The sequence below is a fragment of the Dipodomys spectabilis genome, unplaced genomic scaffold, assembly GCF_019054845.1.
Source record: "Dipodomys spectabilis isolate Male_0828 unplaced genomic scaffold, ASM1905484v1 ptg000308l, whole genome shotgun sequence".
Taxonomy (NCBI): Eukaryota; Metazoa; Chordata; class Mammalia; order Rodentia; family Heteromyidae; genus Dipodomys; species Dipodomys spectabilis.
The window spans coordinates 6322-24553 of NW_024870985.1; the positions used below are offsets into that span (position 1 = coordinate 6322).

Consider the following 18232-nt stretch of genomic DNA (forward strand, 5'->3'; position numbering starts at 1 on the left):
AAAAAAGAAAAAAAAGAGTGAATATAGGAAGTGGAACTGTAGCTCAAGTGGTAGAGCGCTAGCCTTAAGCTGGAGAGCTGAGGGACAGCGCTTAGGCCCAGAGTTCAAGCCCCATGACCGACAAAAAAAAAGTGAACATACTGGCTGTATAATACAAATGCTGAACTTTAAAAATATTTTGAGTCTTGGGCAACTGCTTTCTTGTAACTACAGTTTCTAAAAGCAGTTGTTGTCTAAAGCTGGAAAAACTTAAGTCTACTCAGATGAGAATGTAAATGAATGGAGGGAGGGAGCTAAGTGAAAAATAAAATTTAAAAGAAAAGATGACGTCTGATAGGGGAGCAGCCAGATAAGAAATCAAAAAAGGAACAGTAGTTTCAAGTTCATTCCAGCTATAATGCAGGTTATTCTGACTTTTAGGTAGCATCACATGACATACTTTTGATTCTATTCCTGAGATACTCTGTTGTACTTGTCTCTGTCTGTTTTATTGTCCGTGCAATCTCTGGCACTAGGAGGTCATCTAGGATCGGATCACATAGCAGTGAATAAATGGATAAACAAACTTTAGAACTGCTTAAGGCAGGAGACCACTGTGATTGATCTTAGAATATCAAGACAAATACTGTCAATATTGTTAATATTTGGATGATAAATTCTTGTTGTAAATGCAACCTCAGGTGGTTTGATGGGGTAGTCTGTAGGAAAATGAATTGTTAAAAAAAATACACCTCCGTGATATGTGCTGTCATTACATAACAGAATATAACAGAAAATTATTCCTTATTAATCCACTTCAACACCATTCTCTGTGCTTTTCTCCTTGCTCCTCATATCAAAGGATCTGTCCCAAACTCTTGATTATCCAGGTGGCTGGGGAAAGACTATCTTCATCTTACACTGGCTTTCCCAGACACAGGCACAGAGGGGCCAGGGGCCCATGGAGCAGTGGCCTCAGCCTCCTCCAAATGCAGCAGCTGATGCTTCCCCAGGTTGAAGAAATTCTAATGATTGAAATGTGGTCATAGATACCCTGATACTTCCTTCCTCTCTAAGAACTGCTACATGAACTTTTATGAACACTGGGTACCTCCTACAATAAGAAATTTAGGTGGCAGAGGAATAAAATGTTTCTTGACTACAATTGCATTTTATCAGTCCTTTATTGAAGGATGGAGGCAAAGGGCAAGAGCCTTATGAAACATTAAAAAATGACAAAAAAATTGTGAAATATGACCACAAGCACAACAGAAGATAAAAAGGATAAAAAGTGATGGTACCTAAAAACAATAGAAGGAAATTTTAAAAGTTGGAATGAAATATGGTACTAATTTGTTTTGCAGAGGCTAAAAGGAAAGTCTTTTGATTCCCATTTTGAACCCCATTACAAAGGAAGAATGGCCGACAATCATCCTACCAATCCAGCTATGCGTGACAATACCAGTGGTGAATGCTGACTAGCACACAAAAAGGAAATATATGTGTAAAGTGTTGAAAGAAAATAATCTTCAGTAGATAATCCATGGGGTAGAGGAACTCTTCAGAAAATGTAGATTGGAGATATTTAAATGGAAAGATAATTCATTAATAACACATCTGCATTTTAAGACTGTTACAAAATATTATCCTGCTTCAAAAGAATAAGATGCCAACTTGCATGTACACATAGGACAAGGTCATTAAAAGGAAATCTGTATAACATATTTTAGGTTTTAGGTAATCTTTCTGAAATGATTCATGGAAGAAAAACTAATTTATTAAGATTCAATATACAAAAGCACAAGTGTATTATACACAGAGTATATGCACTAGGCATATGGATCAATACTTTATTTGCTTGGTAAATATGAAGGCCTGAGACCAACGAATTAATTCTACCAAAAGAAAGTAAAAAGGCAATAAAGTTAAGGCTGGGAACATAGCTTATAAAGAGTGCTTGCTTAGCATGCATGAAGTAATAGTTTTGATTCCTCAGTACCACATGAACAAAAAAAGCTGAATGTGGTACTGTGGCTCAAGCAGTGAAGGCTAGACTTCAGGGAAAGAAGCTCAGAGAGAATGAATGCCCAGTCACCGAGATCAAGGAACTGTGCAAAAAAGGCCACAGAATTATAATTTTTTTTTGTCGGTCATGGGGCTTGAACTCTGGGCCTGGGCGCTGTCCCTCAGCTCTTCAGCTCAAGGCAAGCGCTCTACCACTTGAGCTACAGCGCCACTTCCGGTTTTCTAGTGGTTTATTGGAGATAGGAGTCTCACGGTCTTTCCTGCCCGGGCTGGCTTTGAACTGCAATTCTCACATCTCAGCCTCCTGAGTAGCTAGGATTACAGGCATGAGCCACCAGTGCCCGGCTAGAATTATAATTTTTTAATCTTCCATTACTATTGGAAAAGTAATACTCCTCTAATTTATAAACATCAGGACAAAACATCAGTAGTAACATACATATCACTGGCATTATTTCAAACTAAATGCTGTTTATAAAGTATTGCAGTATTAATTTTACGAAGACCAAAACAATGAGAGTAATTCTCAAGACAAACCTCCTAGAAAAAAATGAGATATAAAGCTAGGTTATAAACACATTACAGTTAATATATATATATATTAGTAATATATATAATAGTTATATATATATTAGTAATATATATAATAATTAGTAATATATAAGTAATATATTTCTAAAATCTATGAGTGAAATAAACACAGGGAAATTAGCATGGATATGGGAGAAATGTACATTATCACTATGTTTACATTATCACTCCTTTGATAGAACACCAAAAGTGTTTGACACTAAACAAAATCAAATCTAGTGCATATAATTAAAACATTGTATATCAGAAGGTGTGATCAACAAGGAAGAGAAAGCATGGTATTAGTTTTTCTCTAAATAGATTACTAACCACAGTGAATTAAAAACATAAAACAACGGGGCTGGGAAGGTGGCTCAGCGGTAGAGTGCTTGCCTTGCATGCCTGAGGCCCTGGGTTTGATTCCTGAGTACCATATAAGCAGAAAAAGCCAGAGGTGGTGCTGTGGCTCAAGTGGTAGAGTGCTAGCCTTGAGCTGAAGAGCTGAGGGACAGCACCCAGACCCAGAGTTCACATAAAACAAAATCCCATAATTAACCACCCCCCATGACACAAAATCTAATTTAGAAATGGAAAAAACTGAAGAGACTTTTCTAAAAAGTATACAGGTAGCTCATTAAATATAAAAATGTTCAATGTCAATAGTTATTAGAAAAATTCAAATCAAAATAAATATCTACTTCTTCATACACACTTTTAAACAAAAACAAAAAGTTTCCAAAGTCTAACAACTGTTGGGAAAGATGTGAAAACAAAGTGAATTTTGATGCATTTCTGGCAGGAATGTAAAACAATCAACGATGGTATGGAGACTTCTAAAAGAACTAAATATAGAATTACATAGGAATATGGTCTAGCACTTCTATTTCTAGATTTAAACCAATGGAAGTGAAAGCAGGGATTAGAACAAATATTTGGAGAATCACTACACAACAACTACTCACAATAACCAAAAGACAGAAGCCTGGAAAGAATAGATAAATGTGTTTAACAGGAAGAAAACTTTAATACATTTTACAGCAGGGATAAATCTTGAATACAATAAGCTAAATAAAATACACTAGGCATCAAGTATCAGCCATGGTATGATTTCCCTTACTGCTCTTCCATGGATCAACAAACTCATAGACCCAGTAACTATAATGGTTCCAAAGACTGGTAGGAACTGTGTATTTAATGATTTTTACAGCTTCATTTATGGAAGGTAAAAAATGCTGTAGATGGATGAAAGGCATGACCATAAAACAATGTGGCCATATGTAATGGTTAATATAGCCAAAAAGGATGGAATATACCTATACTCCCTGAATTTGGGATTACCAGATACCCTAGGCTACATAAAATTTCAAGAGCAAGCTAGACTACATAGCAAGACCTGTGTTCAAATGGAATACGGAAAAATCAAACCATAAGAAAAATGTCAATTCTAAGAGCCCATGCAACAAAGGAAAATTTGTAAGAAAAACTAGTTCCCAGACACAGCATTCGAAGAAAAGTAAAAAGTGAGAGACAGATGGAGGGAAGACAGGCTGGGAGAAAAAAAATACAGAGAGAAAAAATATATACATAAAGAAAGATACAAATAAACAAAGCTAGAGAGCAAAAACAAAGATTGAAACAGAAAATAGTGTGTGGGGGGGAATCTTGTGAGGACACCTTAGAAAAAATAGAGGGATTTCTAGAACAATCATAGACCATATCATCATCTATAGCCTAAGTTTCAAGTAAGAAAATGACCATGAACCAGTCCAATAAGGTATGAAGAGTTAAGTACATATTGCCTACTCAGTCCTCTAAAACATTCAAAGGTGTGTGTGACCAAAGACTTCATTAAGATAGTTCAATGTTACTCATGAGGTTGGGATCTCTGAGAAGTTGCTAGGGAACCTTCATCTTCCATGAGATGTCACCTCCTCAAGGTTATTGAATCACATAACAGTGTGACTACTTTTTCCTCACACAAGAAAAACTAGAAACAAGCTGAAACAAATCTGCACTTAACATAGACAGAATGTCAGATTTTATAATATGCTAAACCTAATAGCCATCTTTATGTGATTTATGAACATGTTCCTGAAGCTGGATCTGTTTTTCTGTTTTTAAATCTTGGACACCTTTAAGTTCATAAGATGGAATGTAACACAAAATGAGAAATAAAATGCAACTCACCAGAGAGTCTTTCATTCTTTCTTGCTGTTGACAATGAACAGAAGATTCAGGAAGCATGGCTGGGAGAGAAGGCAAATGAGTTAGTCAGGAAAGAACCTGTGTAATTTTACTGAAATTTTCCTGCTCAAAACATTATACATGGGAGGAAAGGCCTTCTTATGGGAGAAGAATCTTTTATGTCTCAAGAAAATCATCAAACTCTCCACTTAAGACAAATCCACAGTCCTTAGTTGCTAGATACTGTTAGCCCAATAAGCTTCTTTCCCATAGCTAAGCATGCTCCTTCCCCTTTCCACAGCTTGGCATGCTCCCTTCCTGGTCAACACTAGGCAGTTAATAATCAGCCTCCCTCCAAGCCCCCTTTATCTTGAGATGGCACTCTTCTGGGGTCGCTACTACGATATAGGGCAGCAAGAACTCCCTAGAGTGACCTTAAGGTCTGGGCAGCTGCAGAGCCCCTTATCTACTTTTTGGGCAGCAGCCATAAACCCTAGTCCACCATGATGGATCTCTTGGTCCACATGTCCACACTGGGGTCTCACCTCCTAGTCCCTAGTTATATAGGTCACCACAAACAATAGCTGGTACTTCTTCTCACTCCTCATTTGTGAGAAGGGGTCTTGCCAGTTCCACTGCTGTCAATAAACCTTTCTTTGTTCTTTGTACCTGGATGTTTGCATGGTTCTCTGGCAAAGTCTAATATAACCTAACAGATAGTACAAAAGCAATTCATTTCTCCCTTAATGTACATACAGAATTCATAAAAACTGATGTTCCAACAAAAAAATCATTGAATAATCAAAAAGTCACATCTTCACTAAATTAGCTATTACTCAAGTACACTTAGAGATGTATGATCTATTATTCTACTAATGCAAAGATATCCTAGGACTCCACTGAGCATTTGTATTCTAACATTCATTTACATATTTAAACACCATGAAGAACACGAATATTGTAACTCAGTATTTTTCACCTAAATTTTTAGAGGGAAAATATATACAACACATATTTTTTGTGTTATACTGTTTCAATGATGATTGTCAAATGGCACATTTCCTTGTATCCAAATACTCAGAGCGCCTTCATGAGAGCAGAGAATCAAGGACAGTTATGATTCCTGGAGAGTTGTCAGATTGTCTGAAGAACTCTTGGGCTTTCAGTGACCTTGAAGGTAAATTAAAAAGGCTTAGGGACAGGCACTGGTGGCTCATGCATGTAAACCTAGCTGAATCAGGAGGCTGAGATCTAAGGATCATGGTTCAAAGACAGCTTGGGAAGGAAAGCAAGTGGAATCTTATCTACAATCGACTACCAAAAACCTGGACATGGAGCTGTGGCTCAAGTGGTAGAGCACGAGTTTTGAGCCAAAAAGCTCAGGGGCATCACCCAGATTTGAGTTCAAACCCTAGGAATCACACACACACACACACACACACACACACACACACACACACACACACACACACACACACACGATAGATCTGTCAGACAGTGACTCTCATTTACATGCCTATGTCCCTTCAATGCACTTCCATGGAGACTGAAGGAATGCTGGGGAAAAGGGATATACTCAGTGAAGACAGTATGTGGACAGAGAAGAATAGACAGCAATGAAGGAGTGATGCTTCCTCAAGGTTTCCAGGGAATCCATGAAATGAGTATACGTAAGGTGTATGATGTTCCAGGGGATCAGCAGCAGAAGAAAAGGATAACGGGGTGATATGGGGTTCTGTGCAAGCCTGAACTTGGAGAGCCTTGAGTTGCAGTGAACAATCTCCTCCTGCTGCCCTAATCCATTTGGTCATCCCTCTAGCTAGCTTTCTCCTCTGAAGAAAGCCACAGGTGTTGAGTGCTGAGGAGCAGAGCCATGGAAATGGTAAAAGGGTCAGAGGGCATTGCTCAATGGGCATCATTGGCACCCACCAAGGCAGCAGTGGTCCTGAATCTACACCAGCCATGCTTCATGGCCTGCATGCAGAAGCCAAAGAGAACAGAGAGACCATAGGAAAAAATTGTGCATGTGTGCCAATTCTGGGGCTTGAACTCAAGGTCTGGGCCCCCTCCTTGATCTTTTGTTTAAAGCTAGTGATTTACCACTTGAGTGACACCTCCATTTCTGGCTTTTCAAAAGGTGGTTAATTGGAGATAAGGGCCTCACAGACCTTCCAGCCCAGGCTGGCTTTAAACCTTGATTATCATATCTCAGCTGCCTGAGTAGCTAGGATTATAGACGTGAACCACTGGTCCCTGGCTTAGGAAGGAATTTAAATCACACTCAATCCTCTGAGTATTGATTAGTGGTATGTACTGTCACTTCTGCACAATGCAAGAATTTTTTTTCTAGTTCTGGGGCTTAAACTCTTGATCTGGGTGCTATCCATGAGTTTTGTTCTCAAGGCTACCACTGTACCACTCCACTTCCAGTTTTTCAGTGGTTCATTGGAACTAAGAGTCTCACAGGGACTTTCCTGCCCAGGCTGGCTTTGAACTGTGATCCTCAGATCTCAGCCTCCTGAGTAGTGAGGATTACAGGCATGAGCAACTGGTGCCCAGCTAATGAAATAATTCTGGAGACAGTAAGTAAGTGAGGAAAAATGACTGCTGTTAAAAGGTAGAGCCTGTCACAGGGCTCATACAGTAGCTACGATTACATACATGAGCCATGGGCACCTGACATGACATGTGTATTCTTGCTTTGGATGTAGGCATATTTGTTTTGATAAAATGTACCTTTCTCATTGGTGGCTTAGGCCTGTTTCTTAGCTACTCAACTAATTACCAAAAAGGCCAGCAATGGAGCTTAGACTCAAGTGGTAGAGCATTAACTTTGAGCAAAAAAACAAAACAAAAACAAACAAACAAAAAAAAGCTTAGGGAGAGTACTCAGGCCCTGAATTCAAGCCCCAGGACCATTAGACACAGACACAGACACACAGAAACACAAAATAACAATATTGAAAATGTACTCAGAACACCACTATTCTACAAACAGAAAAACTTGGGCTCAAAAAAAATGGCTGGGAGCTGGTACCTCATACCTGTGATCCTAGCTACCCAGCAATCTGAGATCTGAAGATTACAATTCAAAGACAACCTAGGCAGGAAAGTCCATAAGACTCTTATCTTCAATTAACCACCAGAAAACTAGAAATGGAGCTATGGATCTAGTGGTAGAGTAGCAGTCTGGAGCCTAAGAGCCCAGGAACAGTGTTCAGATACAGAGTTCAAGCTTGGCCAGTGGTGAGCAGAAGAGCCACAAGCAGGCACATCTCCTTCAGTGAAAGGCCCTCTGGCAGTCCATAAATCCAGCTAGGTCCTGCTGATCCTGTTTACTGGATTAGTTGACTGAATAACTCAATATACAAAATCCCCCCTCTCCCCCCGTGACTTAACGAGGTGCTCTGGAAGGCCCCAAGGTCTGACTGATGTGGACACCAGGGGAGGGTTAACAACTGTTGTCTGAGCCACTCAGCTTGTAGAGATGATCAGTTCTGCCCTTTCCATTGGGCAGAGCCACTGTATACCCAGCATTGACCCTGTTCTGCATCTTGTAGGCTCCATTCAAGGCAAAAAGTTCTGGCAATTTTAGGAACATCAATTATCTCAGAATCTAAAAGCTGGGTGCCAGTGGCTCACACACACCTGTAATCCTAGCTATTCAGGAGCCTGAGATCTAAGGATCACGTTTCAAAGTCAGCTCAGGTGAGGCAAGAAAGTTCATGAGAGTTTTCTGGTTTTTTTTTTTGTTGTTGTTGTTGTTGTTGTTTGTGGAGTTTGAACTTAGGGCCTGGTTGCTGAACCCACCAGAACTCCTATTCCTTAGGGCAAGTGTTCTACAACTTTAAATCACAGCAGGTTGCTAATTGGAGATAAGAGCCCTGCTCTGGCTGGCTTTGAACCTCAACATCAGATATCAAGCCTTTTGAGTAGCTAGGATTACAGTGTGAGCCACTTGAGCCTGGCCTAAAAAAAACAAAATGGAGGCATGGCTCAAGGGGTAGCACCCGCCTTATCTTGAATACAAAAGGTAAGGGAGAACTCACAGAGGCTGAGTTCCAGCCACAGTATCAGCATGTGTACACATGCATGCAGGTGCATACATATACACACACACAATAGTTTAAGAGTGCTTAAAAAAAACCAACAATGAAGCTGGGTGCTGCTGGCTCATGCCTGTAATCCTAGCTACTCAGGAGGCTGAAATCTGAGATCATAGTTCAAAGCCAGCCCAGGCAGGAAAGTCTGTGAGACTCCTATCTCCAATAAACCACTCAGAAAACTCGAAGTGGCACTGTGGCTCAGGTGGTAGATTGCTAGCCTTAAGCTGAAGAGCTCAGGGACAGAACCCAGGCCCAGAGTTCAAGCCCCATAACCGACAAAACAAAGCAAAACAAAACCCAACAATGACAAATTATAGGTGAATTGTGAGAGAACAAGTAAGGTAAATCTGGAGGCAAATGAAGCTGACATCTATGATGGTTAAATCTTGAGGATGAACTTAATTGAGATCGATTGGTTTAGATGCATCCAGCTGATGAGTAAAGCACACCTTTGTGAGTGGGGGGGGGCTGGTTATCAGATTAACTGAACTAGAAATCTCTCCTGCATATAGGTCTCACCATTCCATAGGCAGGCTTTCCATATGAAATTAAAATGGGGTGGGGGAGAGAATACTGCAGTGCAGGCATTCTCTTTCCCACTCTTACCTCTTCCCCTAACTCCTTGGCTACCATGAGTTGTTCTGCTTTGCCAAGATTGCCTGAAATCTGTGACATGAAGCAAAATAAATCCTTTTTCCCTTAGGTTATTTCTGTCAAGTATTTTGTCGCAGCAACAACAAACTATATTACTAACAAAAAACCCTATCTTTTCTACTTCTGTCTCTTGTTTTATTTTTTCACTAGTCTTGGGGCTTGAACTCAGAGCCTGAGCACTGTCCGTGAGCCTCTTTGTGTTCAATCCAGGCTAGTTCTTTGAGGCTGGGAAGGTTGTTCAGTGGTACAGCAGTTGCCTTGCATGCATGAGGCCCTGGGTTCGATTCCTCAGCACCACATCAGCAAAAAAGAAAAAATCTGGAAGTGGCGCTGTGACCCAAGTGGTAGAGTGCTAGCCTTGAGCTGAAGAGCTGAGGGACAGCGCCCAGGCCCCAGGACCAGACCACCCACACACAAAAAAAGGCTAGTGCTTTACCACTTGAGCCACAGTTCCACTTCCAGTCTTTCTGAGTAGTTTGAGATAGAAATCTTGGCGGGGGGTTGGTGGCTCACGCCTGTAATTCTATCTACTCAGGAGGCTGAGATCTGAGGATCATGGTTCAAAGCCAGCCCAGGTAGGAAAGTCCTTGAGACTCTTATCTCCAATAAGCCAGTAGAAAACTGGAAGTGGCGCTTGTGGCTCAAGCGGTAGAGCACTCAGCCTTGAGCTGAAGAGTGCAGGGACAGCACCCAAGCGCAGAGTTCAAGCCCCACGACCAACAACAACAAAAAATTTTACAGACTTTCCTGTACTGGCTGGTTTGAACTATCATCTTCAGATGTTAGCCGCCTGAGTAACTAGGATTACAGGCTCCAGACACTGATACCTGTCCAACTTCCACCTCTACCTCTACCCCTTCCTCTTGGTTCTTCTTCCTCCACCCTTATCTCCCTCCTCCTTCCCACCATGCTTAAAATGTATAGAAAGAAACTGAATGAGACACTCAGCCCAAGGTTGCCATCTTCACTCAAATGAAATATGAAGTTGACTTCAATGGGTAAACTTGGTAATAAATTATCCTAGTCTTACAGACCTGGCCACTGGAACACAGAACAAATGATTGGCCAGAGACAAGATCACAAAACTTGAATCTTGGCCATACAAACAATCCAAATTCAATAGTGAACATGAGACTCAAACCCAGGCACTCTGCTCACCAGACAGAGCCATGTTCTTAATCACACCTGTGGGTGTTGTTGATTCCTTGGTATAGGAATATGATGGGATGACAAAGTCTGCACACAAATGGAGTATTATTTGAGGGTGAGCTTTGCAATTGGAAAGATAAAAGATAAAAGCCCCAGCACTGGCATTTACTAACTTGTGACATCATAGACAAGTCATTTTAATTTTTTTGCCTCTGTTTCTACATCTGTGAAATGGAGATCATCAGAGCCCCTTCCCTCATAGAAGAGCAGGTCTCCAGCAAGGTGCAGGGGCTCCTGCCTGTAATCCTAACTACTCAGGAGGCTGAGATTGGAGGATTGAGGTTCAAGGCTAATGAGCAGCAAAGTCTGTGAGACTCTCATCTCTAATTAATCACCAGAAAACCAAAAGTAGTGCAGTGGATCGAAGTGGTAGAGAACTAGCCTTAAGCAGAAGAGCTCAGGGTCAGTGCCCGGGCACTGAGTTAAAGCCTGATAACCAAAAACAACAAAAAAGGTTCCACTCATGAGTTTAAGATAGTATATTAAGTTCAAAGCCAGCCTAGGCAGCTAAATCTGAGAGATTTATCTCCAATTAACCTGCAAAAAGCCAGAAGTATAAGTGTGGCTCAAGTAATAGAGGACCAGTTCCAAGCAACCACCCACTGCGTTTGTTCCAACTTGGCACAGGCCCAGCACAAATGGTCCAACAACAGATATTTGGTGGTGAGAAATTGAACGAGTGAACTTTACAAGGGCCTCACCTCCTGCCAACCTTTCTTGTCCAGCCCTTCTCTGGCAGCAATGTTAATTATTCTCTCATTGTGTGAAAATAAGTATAGCATAAAACATGCTATACGAACCAAGTATAAGTATACACTTCAGTGGCTTTAAGTACAGTCATGTTTCAAGCAACCTCACTGATATCAACTTCTAGAATTTTCTCAGTACCCCAAGCTGAAATTGGGTACCTATTAATTAGCAGTACCCATCCATGCCTTTTCCCAGCCTCTGGAAACCCACCATTCTACTTCCTGAGGTTTAGATGAGAGGATTGCAGTTCAAAGCCAGCCTGGGCAGGCAAGTCTGACACTCTTACCTCCAATTAACAAGAAAAAAAATCGAAAACATAAAACAGAAATAGAGATGGAGCTCATCTTGTAGAGCACCAATTGTGAGGGGAAAAAACAAAATATGAGGTGGGGCTGGAGATTTAGCTCTAAGAGAAGCCTATCCTGACAAGTACAATGTCCTGAGGTCCATCCCCACCTCTGACATGACAACAAAAATAACAACAACAAGTAGTACACAAACCTATTTATGCCCAAAGGCAAGCTTTAAGATAAAAGATCATCACTACCTCATCCTTTACAAATATGAGCTGGGTGCTGTTGGCTCATACCTGTAATCCTTGCTGCTGCTACTCAGGATGCTAAGGATCACAGTTCAAAGGCAGCCTGGGCACAAAACTCCATGAAATTCTATCTTCAGTAAATTACTCAGAAAAAGCTGTAAATAGAGCTGTGGCTCAGTGGTAGCCTTGAGAAAAAGACTCTCATGGATATTTCCCTAGCCCTGAGTTCAAGCCCCAGCATAAACAACAACAAAATAGAATATGAGGTCCTGTGTTTAGGCAACTGCACAAGTACGTGTAGACACACAGACACAGAGCATAGTGCCAGCCCCAACCTGACTAACTAAATCCAAGTCTCTGGGGCTGCCTCCAGGCGGTTAGCATTTTAGCCAGCTAAGCCAGGTGCTGGTGGCCCACATCTGTTATCCTAGCTATTCAGGAGAGGCCGAGATCTGAAAATCATGGTTCAAACCAGTCTGGGCAGGAAAGATCATGAGAGACTCTTATCTCCAATGAGCCACAAAAAAACCTAGAATTAGAGCTATAGCTCAAGTGGTAGAACTGAGCAATAAAGCTCAGTTTATAGTACCCAGGCCATGATTTCAAGCCAGAGCTGGCACCATAAAGTACAGAAAGACCCACCAATTAGTAAGCAAAAGAGCACAACTGCCTTCACTCCAACACCAGTCTCTCCATGGCTCATATAGGTGGAAAAGAGAGTGTGTTTATTTGTGCCAGTGCTGGAGCTTGAAGTCTGGGTCTGTGTGCTATCTCATAACCTTTTCTCTCTAGGCTGATGCTCTACCACTTTAGCCGTAGCTCACTTCCAAGGGAATGAAAGTTAAATTAAAAGGCTGTACATGCCCAATAATTAGATAGCCTTGGGCACAATTCTAGGAAGGCCAATGGTAATCTAGCTCATGGTGGGGATCTTAAACAAGTTCAAGCACCACAGAACCCTAGTTTCCTTATAGGGTTCTGGAATGAGAGTCCTACTAGCACCTAGAATTGCCAGCCATAGCACAGTACTCTTAAAGTCAACAAGAGTAACTTTGTATTTCAGTTTTGTTTTATTTTGGGGACTGGTCCTAGGGCTTAAACTCAGGGCCTTGATCCTGTCCCTGAGCTTCTGTCCTCCTATCACTTGAGCCATAGATCCACTTTGTGGCTTTTTGGTAGTTAATTGGAGAACAAAGTTTCAGACTTTTCTGCCAAGGCTGTTTTTGAATCATGAGCTTAGCTCTCAGCCTCCTCAGTAGCTAGGATTACAGGCATGAGCTACTGGTGCCCAGCTAACTAACTATATTCCTTTATTAACTAGCGCTCTGGTAATCCATAAGGCCAGGGCACACTGAGAGATCCTGGAGCTAGGCTCATACCTAGGACCCATCACCCTGAAGTGGGGTTGAGCTTCTCTAGAGGCTCCTGAACCTCCCCTGCTGCCAGCTCCATTCCTCCAGGATAAGGCCAGACCTGCTAATCATCCTTGCTGAGGAGAGCTGAACCCTGCCTGCAGGCCATGGGCTAGTGTTAGCAGCCCTGGTTACCAGCTTTCCTCCAGTTCCCATATAAAGTTGGGAAAGAAGAGAGGTCTCAAAGAGAGATCCAGGCTCAGTTATCTGTGGCTCTCCTCCTTTCCCCACTCCACTGCACATGCTACAGAGGCTCCCTCCATTCCCAGTTCCATTGTGGTTGTTAGGAAACAACAGTTTCATTTAAGTCTTTGTCTTTCTGACTCTGACACATGTATGAAATGCAGAGGGACCAGGATATGCAAAATACAGTAGACACACAACTCACTCACACAATTCAAACACTGACAAGGACAATTAACTGCTACAGGATGTACTTCTAGCTGCCAAGTTAACCTCAAAGTATTAACTAGAGCATTTGCTAATCTCCATTTGATTAGCCCTGTGGCAAAGAGCCCTCTGTACTCAACACACCAGAACGGCCAGAGACTGAGGAGAAAGGAAAAGCATCAACCTCAAAAATTCAGCCTCTTGGGCTGGATAGGTGGCTCAGTGGTAGAGCGCTTGTCTTGCATGCATGAGGCCCTGGGTTCCATTCCTCAGCACCACATAAGCAAAAAGAAAAAAGCTGGAGGTGGCCCTATGGCTCATGTGGTAGAGTGCTAGCCTTGAGCTGAAGAGCTGAGGGATGGCACCCAGGCCCAGAGTTCAGGCCCCACGACAGGACCCCCCACAAAAAAAATTCAGCCTCTTCCTTTGAGGCCAGCCAACAGTCAGTCAAGTCAGATCCTGATACACAAATTACCCACTTCTTATGGGACCAGGAAAAATCCCATAAGCAAATCTGAAATGCCCCACTATAGAAAGCAAGTTAAGTATCCATAGACTTGCTAGGAGATAAGGGAGTTGGAATGATGTGAGGGAGCAGTCAAAGCCACATGCCAATGGTTCACACATGCCATCCTAGCTACTCAGGAGGCTGAAATATGAGAATCCTTGTTCTAAGCCAGTGAAATCTGTATGATTTATCTCCAATGAACCACCAAAAATCCAGAAGTGGAGCTGTGGATCAGGCGGCAGAGCACAGGCCCTGAGTTCAAGTCCCAGGATCTGAACACACGAACACGAACACACACACACACACACACACACACACACACACACAGAGAAAAATGCAAATTTAGCCTAATGCATGTACACAGGTACATGATTAAGTTTCAAAAAGTCAATAACAAAATTGATATCAGTTTGGAATGCAAAAAATACCAAGTTCCGTTAATTCAGAGGAGAGGAGGAAGGCATGTGGCATTCTACCCTCAAGAAATTGTGCTTTGGGACATTTTGGGGGATCCCTCCACCAGGACACCTCCATACTCCTGGAGAGTTAAAGGTGGCAATTTCCTCAAGAACCAGAAACTTACTTTCCACCCTATCCAAGGCACCTGAAACTCCAAGAGGATCTCTGCACTCACTTCCCAAGGAATCCACAGGACCTGAGAAAAAAATAGGAATGGGGAAAGCCAAATAGGGGAGCAGGGAGGGCCAGGGGTCCCTGTGCAAATGGTAAAATGAAAAAGGGACTGACCTGAGCAGAAACAACAAGATCAGGTGAGGTGAGGGGGGAAGATGAGGGAGGAGAGCAGAGATGAGGAGGGAACCAGTCCTACAGAAGGCATCACACCCTGGGATACAGACATATGCAGCCAGGGTTCTCCCCAGAAAGAGAACATTGAATGAGGTCAGGGGACGGGAGAGGGCAACAGAAAGGAGGACTGACTGTAAAGCATGGAAATTTGAAATAAGAGTCCCAGACTGGGGCACCAAGGGCCCTGGGTTCTAATTCTGACTCAATTGAGTGGACACATTTTCATCCTTGGAGCCTCAATTTGCCCCATCTGGGGGAAAAAAACCGGGAAAAAGTGCAGATGTTCCCTCCTGCCGCCTCTGAGGACTCAGACAGGAGAAGGAGCAAGAAGGGGCAGCAGAAAAGTATTTGGAGGAGGGGGGAGCAGCATTCCATGCTGAACCGGACTGAGGCACTCACCTGCCCAGCCTTTAGAACCAGCACTTTTTCTGAACCCCCACGGGTGCCACCAAGCTGCCTCTTGTGGTACAAAGCCCACAGCCCCACGTTGGGCAGGAAGACCAGGGCCACCAGTACCACCGCCTGAAAAAGCCGCTTCAGAGCCCGGCAGTCCTGCACTGCACTAGCTGTGTTGTGAGTTATCCCTGAAGCCACATATTGGAATATGAAATACTGGAGTCTTTATTACAGTTAACAGGCTGCAGGTGGCCCGTTGTTACAAAGGCCCACAGCCCCTCAAATACACATAACACAGCTAGCAAACATGCTAAAGAGGAAAGAAATAAAAACAATACCAACAAGGCAATTCAGCTTCCATGGAGATCTGAATGACCATGGTGTGATGACCAGAGATGAGACAGGACCCAGCACTCGACTAGGGAGACACACGTGGCAAGACTTATGCTGGTCCTGGCCTAAAAAGATCGGAGCATGGGCAGATCCACCGGAAATTCTCATTCCAGGCCCAGGAACACCCATTATCTTGGCCTAAATAGAAAGGCTCCAGGGGCAGATCCACTGGAAATTCCCAGTCCCAGGCATTGGACTGACAGGTTCAATAACCTATCAGCCAAGTGCCCACCCCTGCATCCAGGGATCCAGGCATGCCCATCATCTGGGAGGCTGGTTTTCCTCCCCCAGCATGAAGACTAGATGCCAGACTCTACAATCACCATGTGGCCAATATGGACAGTCAGACCTGACCGCATGTCCACGTGGTGGCAGCGGCAACAACTAACCAAACCCAAGACTGCAATGGCGCTGTCCCCACTCTGACTCTATAGTATTTCCATTGCTGCCTGACTAGCAAGCTGGGCCATACCACTGAGTCACAGCTGCAAGGTAAGTTGGCGCCACCAATGCAAGTGATGGGCACTGTGAAGCCACCACCAGACCCATGATTCCCTATTCTACACTTGCTAGCAAATGCTTGTATCTGTCGCCTTCACCTTCGCATGGAGATTCAAGTCTACCCGGGTGCGAACTGTGGGTCCAACATTAGAGGTCACTCATCTGGAGCTGCGACAGTGTGTCCCGCTCCTCGGTAGCTCCCCCACCCACAGGGCAGTGAGAAAGAGGCGGAGATGGGTTGTTGGGAGCTAATTGGTGCTCCTGGGCATTGGTGCTCCTGGTGCATTTTGGTGCAGATGGAGTGCACTCCAGGATCTGATCCCTGCCTCCTCTGCTGCTGCTATGGTCACTGGAATTGAGTTCCTTGGGCTTTGTAGATAATGCTGGAGTCGCACCTTTGCTCAGCCCCCGGGGTCTGGGGCTCCCCTGAAGGCTTGGGTCGCCTTGGCTCCAGTGCACATTCCTGGGGATGACACACAAGAGTTAATGAAACCAGGGGGAAGTAGTAGCTCATGCTTGTATGCCTAGCTACTAGGGAGGCTGCAATCTGGGGATCAATCTCTGTTTGAAGCCAGCCTGGTAGGAAGTCCATGAAAGTGTTAGCTCCAATAAAGACTCAGAAAAAGCCAAAAGCAGTGCAGGGCTGTGGCTCAAGTGGTAGACCAGTAGCCTTAAGCACAACGAGGCTCAGGAACAGGACCCAGGCCCTGGGGTCAACCCACAGGACCGGCCAATAAAAGAGTAATCAAACCTTTCCTGTTTTTTGCCCTTCCTTGTCAGCCTAGGGCTGGCTTTGTGTGCTGTGCTCTGCCACAGTGCTGTTGCACCCAGAAAGCTAGCTATTTCTCACCCTCACTGACCGACTCATTCTCTACTCGAAGTTGAATTTTTTTTGCGCAAGGCTGATATTCTACTGTTGAGTCCCACCTCTGCTTCTGGCTTTTTGGTATAATTGGTTTAAGAGTCCCAGGGATTTTTCTGCCTAGCCTGGCTTCAAGCCTCCATCCTCAGTTCTCAGCCCGCTGAGAAGCTAGTATTATAAATGTGAGCCATGGGTAACCAGCAAATTTGACTTTTATTTATTTATTTTTACTATTGTTTAACTATGGATGTGGAAACATAAATTGTCGTTTTTTATTTCTGGTTTATTTCACTTACAATATTTTAAAGATTCATTCATGTAGTATGGGTCCGAATGTCATTCCTTTTTAAGACTGAATAGTATTTCATTGGATGCATAGATCACATTTTGTTTATTCATCCATGGACATTTGGGTTGCTCCTACCTTTCCACTACTGTGAATGATGCGATGACTGATATTATACTTCTTTTATATTGGGCACACTGCTGTAACAGAGTAGCCAGAGGAACAGCAGGAACCCCAGGTGAACTGTGGGGACTCACCAGTACTTTTCCTTCACATTAACAATCCACAAGAATCCTTACAGCCTGCGAGGTCCATATGATAAGACTGATTTACACCTTTTGCTTTTCTCCTAGTTAGGGTGATCTTTCTGTTTTCCTAATTAAATAAATACCCAAGAAGTTAACAAGTCAGGCAGGGCCTTTGCAAATTTGCTCTGTTCTCCTCTAGAAACTTCTTCTCTAAACCTTTGTGTGGACCTGGATACTTGAAGGCTTCTGCTTATAACCCTAGCTACTCAGGAGGCTGAGATATGAGGATATTTGTTAAAAGCCAGACTGGGCAGACAAAGCTGACAGACTCCTATCTCCAATAAAATAACAAAAAACCTCAAAGTGGAGGTTTGGCTCAAGTGGTAGAGGATCTGCCTTGAAGGAAAAGCT

General features: G+C 43.1%; 1 pseudogene; it reads right to left on the reverse strand.

Annotated features, from left to right (window-relative positions):
* Positions 1–426: 426 nt before the first annotated feature.
* On the reverse strand, positions 427–16283 carry LOC122127722 (annotated as a pseudogene).
* Positions 16284–18232: the final 1949 nt, after the last annotated feature.